This window comes from Mauremys reevesii, linkage group 1 (assembly GCF_016161935.1).
Source record: "Mauremys reevesii isolate NIE-2019 linkage group 1, ASM1616193v1, whole genome shotgun sequence".
Lineage (NCBI taxonomy): Eukaryota > Metazoa > Chordata > Testudines > Geoemydidae > Mauremys > Mauremys reevesii.
This window is the reverse complement of record NC_052623.1, coordinates 305,315,665-305,322,502: the sequence shown is the minus strand read 5'-3', so window position 1 is coordinate 305,322,502 and position 6,838 is coordinate 305,315,665.

Genomic DNA, 6,838 nt, shown 5'->3' with positions numbered 1-6,838 from the left:
AATGTTTCCAGCTCGACAAACACAACCCACTTTTGAACATTTGGCTATGAACATTCTGGGCTTGGTACCACTTCCTATTCTCTGCCAGAGGAGCAGGAGGCAAGGCCCTCTCTTTTTGGGGGAAGCGTGAATGCTGTATTGCGTGTCACATTCTAATGTGGCTCAAGAGATGGATACTCTACTATGGTTTTCTACATACAAAATGTAAGAGTGCTGAAAATGGAATAGACAGGCTAAAACAAACCGGCCCGGCCTGCCAGGGTGCTTACCCTGGAGGGCTGTGTGCCAAAGGCTGCCAATCTCTGCTCTGGTGCTTACTGTACCCAAACATGTATGCTTAAAGTTTATTTTTCAGTGTTTGAGCCCATGCATCTGAGGCACTTCAGATCATGGTACTTCAGGTGCTAGAAGACCACATTTTGCAGAAAATATTTCACTGATTTAAAGTGAAATTTCACTGCCTCTCAAAGTAGAGACTAAGTGTAGCTCTTAGTATACATCTGCACGATGGGTATGCTTACAGTGCAATGAACCCCCACGGCTGGCCAATGTTGGCTGACTCGGACTTGTGGGACTCTACATTTGCAGTGTAGATGTCTGGGTTGGAGCCCAGGCTCTGGGACCCTCCCCATTGTGTGGTCCCAGAGCCTAGGCTCCAGCCTGAGCCCATACATCTGCAGTGCAATTTGATAGCCCCATGAGCCCAAGTCAGCTGACACAGGCCAGATGCAGGTGTTTTATTGCACTGTAGACATACCTTAGGACAGCCCCATAGTGTAGGTGCAGCCTACACTGAAAAAGGGCTTTTTCTGTCTATGTAGGAACACCCCCTTCCTGGACAATATTAGCTATGTCGACAGAAGCAGTCTTTTGTCGACTAGCTGTGTCTATGTGGGGGGCGACAGTTAAACAAACCAAACCCCAGCTATAGACCATGCTCAGTTGATGGAAACATTCTTCCATTGACCTAGCTAATCCCTCCCAGGGAGGTGGATTACTACACGGGTGGGAGAATCCCTGCCGTCAGCAGTAATGTAGCATGTCACTATCAACACCACATAGCTAAGCTAGGTCTGGGGACTCTGAGCTCAGATGACCTAGTACTGGTATCAGCAATGCAGGACCACTCTGGGCCAGAGGCAGTTAAAGAATGAAGTCCAACTCCAGATTGTACTATAAATGCAATTGCTGCTGTTCCTACCTTGGAAAGGAGGCCAAGATGCCGCAGATGATCGAGGACTGGCAGCGGGAGGACAAAGCCCCGTGGGAGCATCTGCTGGCCAAGACCCAGGAGCATTTTGGCCACAAGGTGGACTGCCACAGTGCCAAATTCCAGGAGATGGAGAAGAAACAGTGCAAGGAGCTCAAGCTGAAGAAGAAAAAGCTCAAGAAGGAGGCAAAGAAGAAAGCTGCTGCCGCTGACCCAGAACCTGTTCGTCTCCGCTGGGGTGGCTGAACTAGCCTAGGAGGGAACATGATCTAGGAGCCTCAGATTGTGTCACTGCTGGAGCCACAGTTGTCACTGAACTAAATTCTGTTCCCAGTGTGTGCTAGACGGGCTGAGCAGGGAGCTGGTGGCTCAGGTCTGGAACGCCAATCATGCTTCTCAGAGCAGCAAGTCAACACCACCAGTTACTCTAATTGGCGGGAGGGTGGAAAGTGCTGGGTCAGTGGGCACTGAACTTCAAGGTCAGCCCCCGTGTAGGAGCTTCCCCCTGGAGTGTGGCAGGGGGCATGGGCAGCCTCCCTCCCTGCGTGTACACCCAGCCAGCTCAGCCTGGGTTCTTCAGCTAGCCCCAGCTGGACTCCAATCTGTGCCTGGGCCACCTAGTGGAGTTTGAGTAAGGCAGAGGGAGGTCATTGGAAGGTCCCGCTCGAAAGCCCGAGGCTCCCCCACACTTCAGACTGGGAATGATACATTGTGGGGGAGCTGGCATTACCCTACAGCGCCCCAGGGCTCCCGAGTGAATGCTGCTATCGCAGAGAGGGTGATGACTGCATGGTGACCGTGTTAGCAATGTAACCACTAGGCTTTCTGAGCCAGTTCTGCCCCTACCAAGCCAGTGACCTGAGATCACTGTACTTTGTATGTTGAAACAAAAGGCTCTGACCAGGAGGAGAAAGGAAGAAAAAAAAAAAAGGAGGAGGAGGGTGGCAAAAGGATCAATTCTTAATGGAAGTTCCAAACCTTTTTGTATATCAATGTCATGGAGACCTATAGATCATCACAATTTACTCATCCAAGGCATGAGTCTCAAACGAACAATGGCAGGACCCATCATGCTTCTCATCCCCTGGTACACAAATTCCTAAGGGGAAGTGGTGGAGTGGAAGAAGCCAAGGGACAGGCCCTTCTCAGACCTGCTAGAAAATCCCTTCAAAGGCAGCCTCCTATCAAACTACCAGATAAGGGAGTTGTTATAGGACTGCATGCGGTAAGGATTCATTATACCACTTGTTCCTCCAACCTCACTTTAAACTCGCTTATCATTGACCTTTACCTCAGCCTTCTTTCGGGACACTTTCCTCTATTCTTATGTGCCACCTTCAAACTCCCCAACAAGATTTCTCCCCAGTTGGTCAGAAAGGCAGTGTGATAGCAGGCCAGGACATGCTGATGAAGTGCTAATATACCAAAGTTGTTCTCCCCTCAATTTGAATACTCCTCTCCTGAAGTTCTAAATTATTCTCATTTTAGGCTAAAATTCAGCTCGGCATTATCTAATCTCTTTATACTGTTTTATAACGTGGTGTATAATGAACATTGTAACTGAACTGCGATTGTTGAAGTATACCGCAATGTATCTTACATGGGTGCCAAGGTGGTAGTTATAAATTCAGATTTTTCTTTCAAAGTCAGAGTACAGTACACTGCTTTATAGTTTTAATTAAAATGCACAAGCTTCAGGTGTGAAAGGCACTGAGCTTTCCCCCACGCTGAAGGCCTCTCTGCTGCTTTATAGAAGCAGCTTCCCACTGCTTCCTCAACCCTCTAACAGGCTGATACTCATCACTAGCAGCAACTGGAGGATTTTGTTTCCCATGAGCACATCTCTCCCCTACCAATGTTTTTATTCTGCGGTGTCTAAACATATGTTGACAATTACATACTTATGCATGATGGCTTTATAATGTGAGTTCTTGCTGAAAGATATTACAGAAAACCCCAGATAACACTGAACCAAAACTTCAGGTTTTTATTGATAAACTGAAATTACAGAATAGACAGTAAGAAGAGGTTTAGTTAACTGAAATGTTTGAAGGTTTTACATTCAATACATATGTACTGGGGGAAAGATTCCATAATCAGTATTGTAATCACTTTTAGATTATCCAATGCCTACATAAAGCAAATGATATTAACAGCTTGATTTGTTATACAAACCTCTAACACAAATTAACTTCTTAATTTAAAAACCTCATTTCCCCCATATTTACCTTTTGCCATATGGGTGTTTCAAAAGTAATTTATCACTTGCTCATCATCTATATTTTTTCTATTAACAAATCTACTAAATAAACTAGGGGATTTGAGTTATTCGTTACATTCCTAACATTCATTTGTTCTAGCAGCTACATCCTTCCCCATGTGCTTTATGAAGGCAGAAAGCATTTTAGAAAGGAGTCATTTAACCATCAAATGACCAGTAATATTTCAAGAAACAACAGTCCCGGCTTTTATTAATGCCCTTATTGTGTGCTGCTTTTAAGTGTTCACTGACAAGAGAATATTAAGCAGATACTACTTAGTGCTTTTGTCTCTTGAACATATATGACAGAATAGATAATGTGGTGGGGTGAATAAGTCAGCACGCATAGCATAAGGCCCTATTCAACTCCATTAGTGACTGGGGCTGCTTCCTACTCCAAGAGAATATTTCACCATAAGCACAGGCTTTGTCTTTCTGGGTTGGGGTGTGGAGGGAAAGTGCAGTAACACTCCACGTTGCACGTTGGTTGTATATTGGCAAAGACTACACAGCGCTTGCTAGCCAGCAGTTGACATGAAATTTTTTTTTAACAGGCTGCAGTCTGACATGTTCTGGCTTTGGATGGGTTCCAGAACAGCCCATTAGGTGATTGTGACAGGGAGCTCATAAGCCCCCACATCAGCAGTCTGATGATTAAGCAATGGGGACAACAGTCTCTCCTACCCACCCTGTAGGGTAAGTGGAGAAGCCAATTCTCCCCCACACTCCGAGGCACCATTGAAAACCTACTCCTGACATAGGGCTGATAGTTTCACGGTAACCCATATCCCATCCCCTCCATAGTCCCTTGAGAGCACCAACTTCTCTCCCTACTGCCCGGGGGGGGGGGGGGTGTTAAGCCTGCACAGCTGCCTGCCTTACACTGTGATATCCCTAGCAAGCCAGTCTGCCTAAAGGCCCATGGCTCTGCTATATTTTCTCTCCAAAGGCTATGAACAGCATATTGCCAACAATTACCAGTTACTGCACAATCTTTCTAAGCAAGCACATATATTCTTAAGGTAAAAGCATTACAGTAAAACATGAAAACCCAAGTTCCTATACAGGTGCTAAAAGCTTAGCAGAGGTCATCCATCAGTCTTATCGGGCCCTAGTAGGCCAAAGTCTTTTCAACCTTCCTGTAAAGGTTGGAGCCCTTGGACAGATGGTCCTATCTAGTTGCTGGAACAGAAAGAAGTCCCCAAGTCAGTTTAAACTCAGGCTTTTTATTTCAAAAGCACTTTCTTTGGCTGTTGGTTTCTGGGAAGACCCAGTTTGAACCAGGGTCCAAACCAGTTTGAACCAAACCTCGTGAGGGATGGTACCTCTCTGGAGGTGTTTACAACCTGAGTGATTCACCTTAAATCACCTCCTACTGTTTTTAATTCCTAGCGGAACTGTGGCAACCCTCCTCCCTTGGAGTTGCATACAATTCCTGGCCCAGCAAGTGTTACACAGACCACTCATACACTTTGGACAAAATGGTCCCCACAGATATTGCATGCAGTTGTAATATCTGTCAGAAGGGCTATACACAATTTTCTGCAGACCTACACCACAGAACTAGAGGGCACAGAACGGGCCTACATAGGATATTTTGTGGTACAAGAGAGCATTCATTTTGCTAGTTCTCCTCCGGGTCTATAATTCCTTGACAAAACTGGAGAGGAGTTGGGTTTTTCTGCCCTTTTGTAGCAGCTCCCCTGGATAGGCTGCAGTAATGGTGCTATAGCTCCAGATTTCAGGAAGTTGTATGGATCAGCAGATCACATATGTTCTATTTGACTGAGTCCCAAGATTACGAGAGCTAGTCTTATTATTTTCCTTTTAAAATTACTTTTAAAACAAAAACTTAAATTTCATCCCAAGCAAGATTTCTAACCCTCACCTCATCAGTAGTGCAGTGTAGTAATACTACCTACATATATCCAACTAGACTTGACCATTTCATTACTAAAAACCATAAGACCTAAAATATGAAAGCCTTTAATATTCCCACTTCAAAGTAAAAGTTTAAATGCACAAGTCAACTGGGCCAAAAGTACAGGGCTGATAAAATTCCTGACAGAGAAACAGTGAGGAAAAAACTGCTGAAGTATGTTTCTAAAGTTTCTTCTGTGGCAGTGCTTTTTAATCATGAGGGTCTAACTTCACTTTTTTTTTAAATGGAGTTGGGAGCACTAAGTAGCCCCTGATTCAGTTATTTTAAATAAACACGTAGCAATTTTATAGTGATTTGTTCAACGTACTACACAGACATTATGATGTTAAGCTAAAACATGAGACATACTTGATAGGTGCAGGGAAGAGAGGGGGAAAAAACCTGTGGAAGAACACACCTCTTTGCCCTACAAGGGGATGAAAGAGACAAAGGAGGAAGATCAGAGCAGTGAGGGGATGGAAGAGGATTAACTGAGGATCAGGGAAATATATTGAACAGCACTGATATAATATATGCAATTTTAAAAAATAGCTGAAATGTAAAACTTCATTGCAGTATAAAATAGACTTAAAAGTCTCTATCGTTGTTTTCAGATTGTTCAGTGCGGTCTCAACAGATTGGGTAACAAGCCATTTTTAATAATGGAAATAATCGGAAGAGCTAAAGTAAATCACACCAGGAAGTATTACTGCTACTGCATTATCTCCCCAGAAAATGAGATTAAAATACATCCCCCACGAAGCAAGCACAATTGTGATGTTGCCGTCTGTTAATGTACATGCCCAACACCTAGGATGTATTATGAAATGACCGAAGACCTGCAAACACTTTATATTTAGATCTTTAAAAAAACCTAAGGCCCATTAGTACTGGGATCCTCAAACTGGGGGTCGTGACTCCTCAGGGGATTGTGAGGTTATTACATTGGGGGGGGGGTCACCAGCTGTCAGCCTCCACCCATAATACTGCTTCTCCTCCAGCATTTATAATAGAATAGTGTTAAACATAAAAAATGTGTTTTTAATTTATAAGGAGGGTCACAATCAGGCATGCTGTGTGAAAGGGGTCAGCAATGCAAGTTTGAGAACCACTGCATTATTAGGAATATACTTTGACTACTGGACCATTTGTCACATTTAAGCACATTTTAATGATTTAAGCTCATCCAGAACTTAACTGACGTGTCTAATACTTGATTTTCTTACCCCTTTATTATGAAATGTGTATTTTTGCTATTCCTATTGAACAGATTAGATCTAGTTAAAGCAAACTGAGACTCTCCTTGGCGTATTTTAGTAGCTGATTTAGAAAAACAATAAAAGGACTAAAGTGAAAGCTATTAAGGTTCTGCCAGCAGTTTTTTTTAAACAAGTTGAATGTTCTGAAATTAAATAGCCTGAACATTTACAAATCCAAGGAAAAAAGC